The sequence below is a fragment of the Schistocerca gregaria genome, chromosome 2, assembly GCF_023897955.1.
Source record: "Schistocerca gregaria isolate iqSchGreg1 chromosome 2, iqSchGreg1.2, whole genome shotgun sequence".
NCBI classification, from domain to species: domain Eukaryota; kingdom Metazoa; phylum Arthropoda; class Insecta; order Orthoptera; family Acrididae; genus Schistocerca; species Schistocerca gregaria.
Genome location: NC_064921.1, coordinates 1,018,840,306 through 1,018,847,702, shown reverse-complemented (window position 1 = coordinate 1,018,847,702; position 7,397 = coordinate 1,018,840,306).

Genomic DNA, 7,397 nt, shown 5'->3' with positions numbered 1-7,397 from the left:
AGTCTCAAATACCGCAGCTAACTACTGCCACAGGAGCTTTGACTCACCGAATGGAGCGCAGCAGATCGCAGCGCACAGCACAAGCCGGAGGGCCTCACACCACGGCCGCCAAAAGCCCACTGCGTGCACTCAGCATGGTATGGCCGTTGGCGACAGTCTCACGAAATGTGCATACATCTTACTTCTTGTGCAGTTCACTTGGTACTTACCTGGCAGTGTCTCGCTGGAGGAAGCACTGTCTATTACGATAGAAAAATGAAATGGCACTTGGTGCGATTGAATACATGGACTTTGTGTTCACAGCACAACGCTATAACCTACTGCGCTGACGATCTATGCAATGGGGCCACGTCAGCAGTACAATACGCTGTCCACCGGCTCATCCACCTTCATTACTGCCCTGCCAGTCATTTAAACACGTATCAGTTTTCGTTGACTTTTGCTTGCTTGATGATTGGTCTCCAAAATCCACAACACAATGAAAACGTAAACGCCGTGAGAACAGCCAAGACTCAGCAAACAAAAGTATGTTCGGCTACCGGGAATCGAATCCGGGCCTCCTGGCTGAAAGCCATGCCTCCTAACAGCTTTACATTCTGTCTGACCGCCAGGCAATCAGACTTGCACGGCAAGCGCCCTAGTCACTGCCGTCTCTAGTAATATCTCTGGAAACTCTTTCCGCGTAATTTACCTGTTTTCCCGCAAGAAGGAAAGTGGTAGTTTTGGAATATTTAAAATGCATTGTCAGATGTGGGGATTCGAACCCACGCTCCCGCTCAGGAACCATAGCTCTTTTTTTTTTTCAGCGCTGTGATATCTTTCGTGGTAGACCCTTGTCGCTCTCTCTGGTGTTAAAATAAATGAATGATTCTAGCTTCTTCTTCAAAAGCAAAGCATCCATCCAATCCATGGAAAGAAAAAAAAAACACTTTACCTCTTCAACGGTAAACGTCAAAATAAAATATCCAAATTCTAAAAGAAGCCTGAAGCGACCAGTAACTAAAATCTTGAGAAATTTCGTCTGTAAAGCAGAAAGAGGTCCATGTCCGTTCTTGGGGAACAATCTGCGAGTTTAGAATACAAAATCAAAACTCACTCTGAGGTCATAAAATAAATAAATAAAAAGAAAATAAATTATCATCATTTCCAAGTTGGTTCAAATGGTGAAAATGGCTCTGAGAACTATGGGACTTAACTTCTGAGGTCATCAGTCCCCTAGAACTACTTAAACCTAACTAACCTAACGACATCACACACATCCATGCCCGAGGCAGGATTCGATTCTGCGACCGTAGCGATCGCGCGGGTCCAGACTGTAGCACCTAGAACCGCTCGGCCACCCCGGCCGGCTCACTTCCAAGTAAGAAGACGAAGTGCATCACTTCTTTGAGATAAAAAAGGAAATATTTCTTCCGTAGCCAAAAGACTATTCACCGACCCATCCGAACCCGTGGGTCGAAGCGAAACAAAATTGAAAGAAAAAGAAAAATTGATAGATATCCTCATCAGTCCATTCAATGGAGTGTACTGCGTGTCAGTTATTGAGTGCCTTCGCCTAGCCATGTTGTAACGCTGCTATCTAAAAATTAGCAAAAATTTCATTGTAATTGTTTAGCCGCTGAACGTGTGAATGTGAGTCCCACAAGAGCGCTACGTAAGTATACACATCATTCACTTGGCAGTCCAGAATTGCGAAAACCGTGTGGCCTATGAGCCATACCGTTGGGTTGTTCTTCGCTCGAGGGAAGGGTTTCAACCCTGGCGCAAGAACATCGTTGAGCGTCATTTCCGAGGGGGTCGTCCTGTTGACCAGGGCCACCATGACCCTACACAGTTGCCAAACGGCCGCTACAAGTCGACATTGAAAACGGTGCTCCCGTGTGTCAGGAGCGCCGGAGGCTCCGCAGTTGGCAGAGGGGAGCAGGTGAGTTTCCGAAAGAGGCTGATTCGTGGCCACCGTGTTATTAACCAGTTTGTACCACTGGGACCGGACGCCAGATTGCAACACAGAGTGGTGAATATTGAGCCATACTTGCTAGCAGTTGGTCGTGGGGAAGCGAAGTTGGCACTTCCCCGCGACGAACTGGCAACAAGTACGGCTCAATATTCACCACTCTGTGTTGCCCTCTGGCGTCCGGCTTGTGAGGGGGATGGTCTCCCTCCCGTTGCTGCAAAGAGGCGGCGAACATTCCTGTCCCTGTCCAGTGCCGTTTCAAGGACGTAGCTCCGCTGCAGGTAATAGTCTTTGATGTAAACCAGTTCACAAGGTATGCTCGCAACAGACACCGGTGCACTCCCAGAAGACGAGCAGGGAAGCCTTCGTTCCATCTGGACTGTCGACTTGTAGGGAGGCCATGAGGTGCACCAGCAGCGCCGAGCACTTCCGCGAAACATTGACGAGGCCGAGGCCCCCGAATGTGGTGTCGAGGACGCAGGTCGCCGACCGAACCTTGAAAGTTTCGTGGCGCCACAGGAGCCAGTACGCAGCCTGCGAAAAGGACCTGTCGAGTGGTCGTGGCACGTCCAGGAGTTGTGGAACGTCCAAGAGTAGGAGAGTGAGTCGTCGGCTGGCGTAAGTCTTGCAAGGTCCTATGACAGTATTCAGCAGCCGGCGCCAGGTGCGCGCCCGCACCTGTTGAGGATTCGCCGTAATGTCGAGGCCCAGGATCGAGTGATTACTGGCAACGCGAAACCAATTCTGACGGCGATCCCCGTCGCAGTGGCCTAACGCAATCCGTACGGTCTTTGGCTGATTTATTAGGGCACATGACGCACGTTCGTACCGCCTCGGTAAGGGGCGGATGTCGTTGAGATCCTGTTCGTTGTCGATAAAAACACCGACGTCATCAGCGTAGGCGAGACACTTGACAGTGGCATGCTCAATATTCACGCCGCCGATAGTGCGGTCTAGCCCTCGCAATAGTGGGTCGAGAACAGTCACAAAGAAATACATACATAAGGGACAGCCCTGTCTCACCGATGGACGCAGAACGATGGGTGGCGTTCGCCATCCATTAATTGTGACCACCGAACTGGCTCCTGTCAGGAAGTTTCGAATCACCGGAATAAAGTGGAAGCCAAATCCAATCTTACACATAACTTTCAGCAAATAACCGTGGCCCATTCCGTCAGAAGGGTTGGCAAAATCCAGGGAAAGAACACGTGCTGAAATTCGATGGACAGTGGAGAGCGATGACGTCACAATAGGTAGATTACGCATTTTCAAACGGTCCGCCTCTTAACGACGCAGGATTGATATGGACAGATGTATAATTTTTTCTAAGGGGACGTTTCAAAGTCGAGACTGTGCTTAAACTGACACACAATAGTTTTTAGCGCAACGCAATCTGACTTTCAATACTCCCTACAAGAGACTGGCCCTGACTAACATTAACCTATATGTTTCGCAAAACACTTACCTCACAAAAATCTTCGTTACTCGAACTACTGCTATACAGAGAGCGCCACTACTGCCAGCTAACTAAAAGATTCAAACTACGGAAGTCACTAACTACTGATAGGCACAGTTAGCAAATGAAAGATTTTAATAGAGAATAAACAATGTATTTACCATCATAGTCATTATATATATATATATATATATATATATATATATATATATATATATATATATATATATATATCAGTTCATGACACCAATTCTTACAAATTTCAAAACTCCGCCATCTCTCTCCCCACGTCCACCACTGCTAGCGGCTCACCTCCAACTGCGCAACGCTACGCGCTGTTAGCATCCAGCTGCCGCTGCCCATCACTACAATGGCAGACAACAATTCAAACCAGCCACAGACTGCACACGGCACAGCCAGTGATTTTCATACAGAGCGCTACGTGGCGTCACCAATAAGAAAACGTAAACAGCCTACTTACAACTTTGTCCATGACTGCCTGTATCTTCGTTGCAACACATCTGACCGCCAGCTAGTAATCAGCATTCAGCAGCGTAATTGGCCTAAGATCGGTGACACGGCACGTACCCCGTTTTTTGGGGATAAGAACAACGTGCCCGTCGAGAAACTGACACGGAATGGCAATGCCGCGAAGCACTTCGTTCATCACTACCATTAATTTGTCTCCTACAATATCCAAGAAAGTGAGATAAAATTATATGGGAAGACCGTCGGGTCCAGGTGACTTACCCGTTGTACTGGCTTTCAATATCTAGAACACATCCTGATTCGACATCTCTGCAACCAGCTCTTCACGGTCAGGTGCGGAAATGCAGTCGACTAAGTCATGTAATAAAAGTCGCGTGGCCTCTTCGACCTCGGTAGTGTCGTGATTTAGCGAAGTATAATAGTCGGCGATATGGCGTACAATTTCGTGCCGCTGCGATAAAACAATCCCCACACCAGTTTCGAGCGCATCGAAATGCTTTTTGCGAGCCTGTTTCCTTTCTCGGGCAAGATGATAGATCGACTGCTAATCGTCATTGATGTGGCACAGGGTGCAGCCGCAGAATCTTGGCTTTAATTGTGCTCAGGTGGAGTCTAATGTTTACGTCGGGGCCAACAGGTGCATTGATAGCATCCTGTAAGCATTTCTGATAAAAATCCAACGTACGCCTGTGCCAGTAACTTGCGTCTCGACTATATAATTGCGCCGCCTTTCGAAAAAGCGGATTGGCATGCGCCACCCACCGCTCGATGCAGGACCCGTAATTGTTGAATTTTTCTACACACTGCTGCCATGCTACACGGAGCCCTTCGACACCCAGATATCCGGTATTTAATTTCCAATATGCCGGAAGAGTTTTCGTGCGACAGCACTGCAACCGCAAAGCACACACGTAGCCACAATGATCACTCATGGCGACAGACAGAACTTCGACTGCGCATAAAGCGTCTGTTAGCTCCCGTGAAACGTAAATCCTATCAATTCTACTGGCCCCTCCGGTATAAAAGTGGGTATACTGCGTCATGATGGGGTGGTAGTGTCGCCACGAATCACGCAAGTCCGCTGCAGTTAAAAGTGTATTCAGTTCTACATATTTAGTGGGGGTGGGATATTGGTCGACAGAGGCAACAACACAATTAAAATTACCACCGAATATGATGGGACGCGCCGTAGCCTAAAAGGGGCATATGTCCGTGGTAAAAAAACGAGCTCTTGTGCGTTTTTGATCAGTCCCCGTGGTCACATATACGTTGACAAATTGGACTCCCGCAATGACACACACCAGTACACGACCATTAGGGAGGAGTCGGATGTCCGTAGGTTCAAAGGACAGTGCCACAGTTGATATCACTACTAAGATTGTAAATGTCTGTAATATTATTGGGCTTTCCGCCGTATGAAAGCTGTGAGTACCCTTGGAAAGGCATTCACCTAGCCTTTGCATTAAATGATCAGCTTACGGGATGAGATCTATTCTTTGAAAGACATTTGTTTTACATAATTTACGTAACTGTAAAGATGCGCATCTAGCGCGAACGCTAATACATTGATTGCGCAGTCAAAGAAACATTTTAACAGAAGCTGAACTGAGCGTTCCGCTTCAATCTAAATAAAAAGATCTTCAGATTTTGTCGTACTTCTGCTGGTAATTGGAAAGCGTAAAGAAAGTCGTCTTTAAGCCATAAAAAAAGTGAGCGGTCTTGCTAACGTGCAGACAACAGTTATTGATTAATAAAATTCAAGTAATTTATGTTCGATGCTGTAAATCGGCAAGTTATTGTTATGAAGGTGTTGAACGGTGCAAGAATTGTCTCGAAGGAAGGAGAAAAGTAATGACTGTAATTTGTGACAAAACTGTGAACCCTGAAGTTGGCACAATAGAGGCTGAAATCTGATCGCACCATACAGTCAGAAAATTACTTATGTGAGTTATACTGTTTATAATTAAGCCCAAACTGCTTGTGAGAATTATTTGAATATATTTATTGTTTACCAGATTTCTTATTCTATTCTTTCCCCTTTTTTTTGTTCCTTCATGTCATATTATTTTTTTAAATGTGAAACAGCCTTTACTACAGCAGAGAATACTGCGGCATCCTGATCGTAGAGAGAAGGCCGCTTCTTCTCTTCTATACAACTCATAGCTGCCCCATTTGTTAATGATTTCATTTGCAAATGCAATTTTTTATTGTTCATTGTTAAAGGTCCCTTAGGTAATTATAAAATTCATACTGATTACGTAAAGAAATCCGGGTTGTTCTTTTCCAAATAATAGAAGCCTTTGCCTAATCAAAAACTAGACTCTTTCTGACAACGATCAGGAGCCGACCAGAAGACGGATGTCTTCGGCCGCATTCGTATTTCCTGTGGCAAAGCTGCGCCACACTGGGAACACGACACTCTAGTATGAAACACAATATATATATAATTATCAAATTAAAATCGAAAACATTGAAATATATTTTTCATACTAGGCGCCGTAGCCTGGAATATTGCTAAAAACATCACCAGATACTTCTTGCGGACGGCAATGCTAAAATTGCTATGATATAAAACGTCTTTAAACGCAGCAACCTTGTGCACCGCTGAGATACCAGCAACATTTAACGTCGAAACAGAAAACACCTGCGTTGGTTGTGGGTGCGTGGACATTTTAAACAGTTGGACAAAGTAGGGCAATATGAAAAGCAGCGACGAAGTGATACTGCGCCGTACTTATACGTAAATTGAGAGCAGCAGGCATAAAATTGAGGTTTCAAAAGTTCTTGAAAAACTATTGTTACTAGTAGGTAAAATCTACAGAACGGGGCACTACAATACACCGGACGCGGCCCGATGCACAGTAGTTTACGGGACAATGTCGATGTAGGCGGGCTCTTGACAACGGTGTGGGTCAGCGAGCACTTCTACTGGCCCCCCTCGTCCTCGTTCTGCTGCCACCACGGGCTTTGGCTGTCAGGTGGCGGGGGTGGCCCTGCGTCGCCCGACGTCTTGGTGGCTTCCACCTGGCCCTGGCCGCCGCGCGATGTGTCGGTCGCCGTTGACGGCACAGAAAGAATGTGCGGGCACTGCGGTAACTGCTCACTACCCTGTTCTAATTTGCGCTTCGCAGCTGCAACGTCCTGCTATTTCCCGGCGCTGAGAAACTGTTTTAATCGTCTTGTGTGTGCCCTTATAAATAGACATCATCCCGTCAGCGGCCGGAGATTAAGGCAGAAAAGTTAAAGCAAATAGGGAAGGCATTGTTTATAATGCTGAAATATAATAGTAAACACTGTTTTACTATAAAAATGAGTATTGTAAGTTAATATGGGATTAATATAGAACGTACACGTGCTGCTAGTGTGAAATTATTTTCATTTTTCGTCAAAATATCGTTATCCCGTACACGCATACTAATCTCACTAGGTATGAGCGTCGTACGAGGCTGCTGCTACGGGAGGAACACTGGGACATAGCCTCACTTTCACTGCCACTCT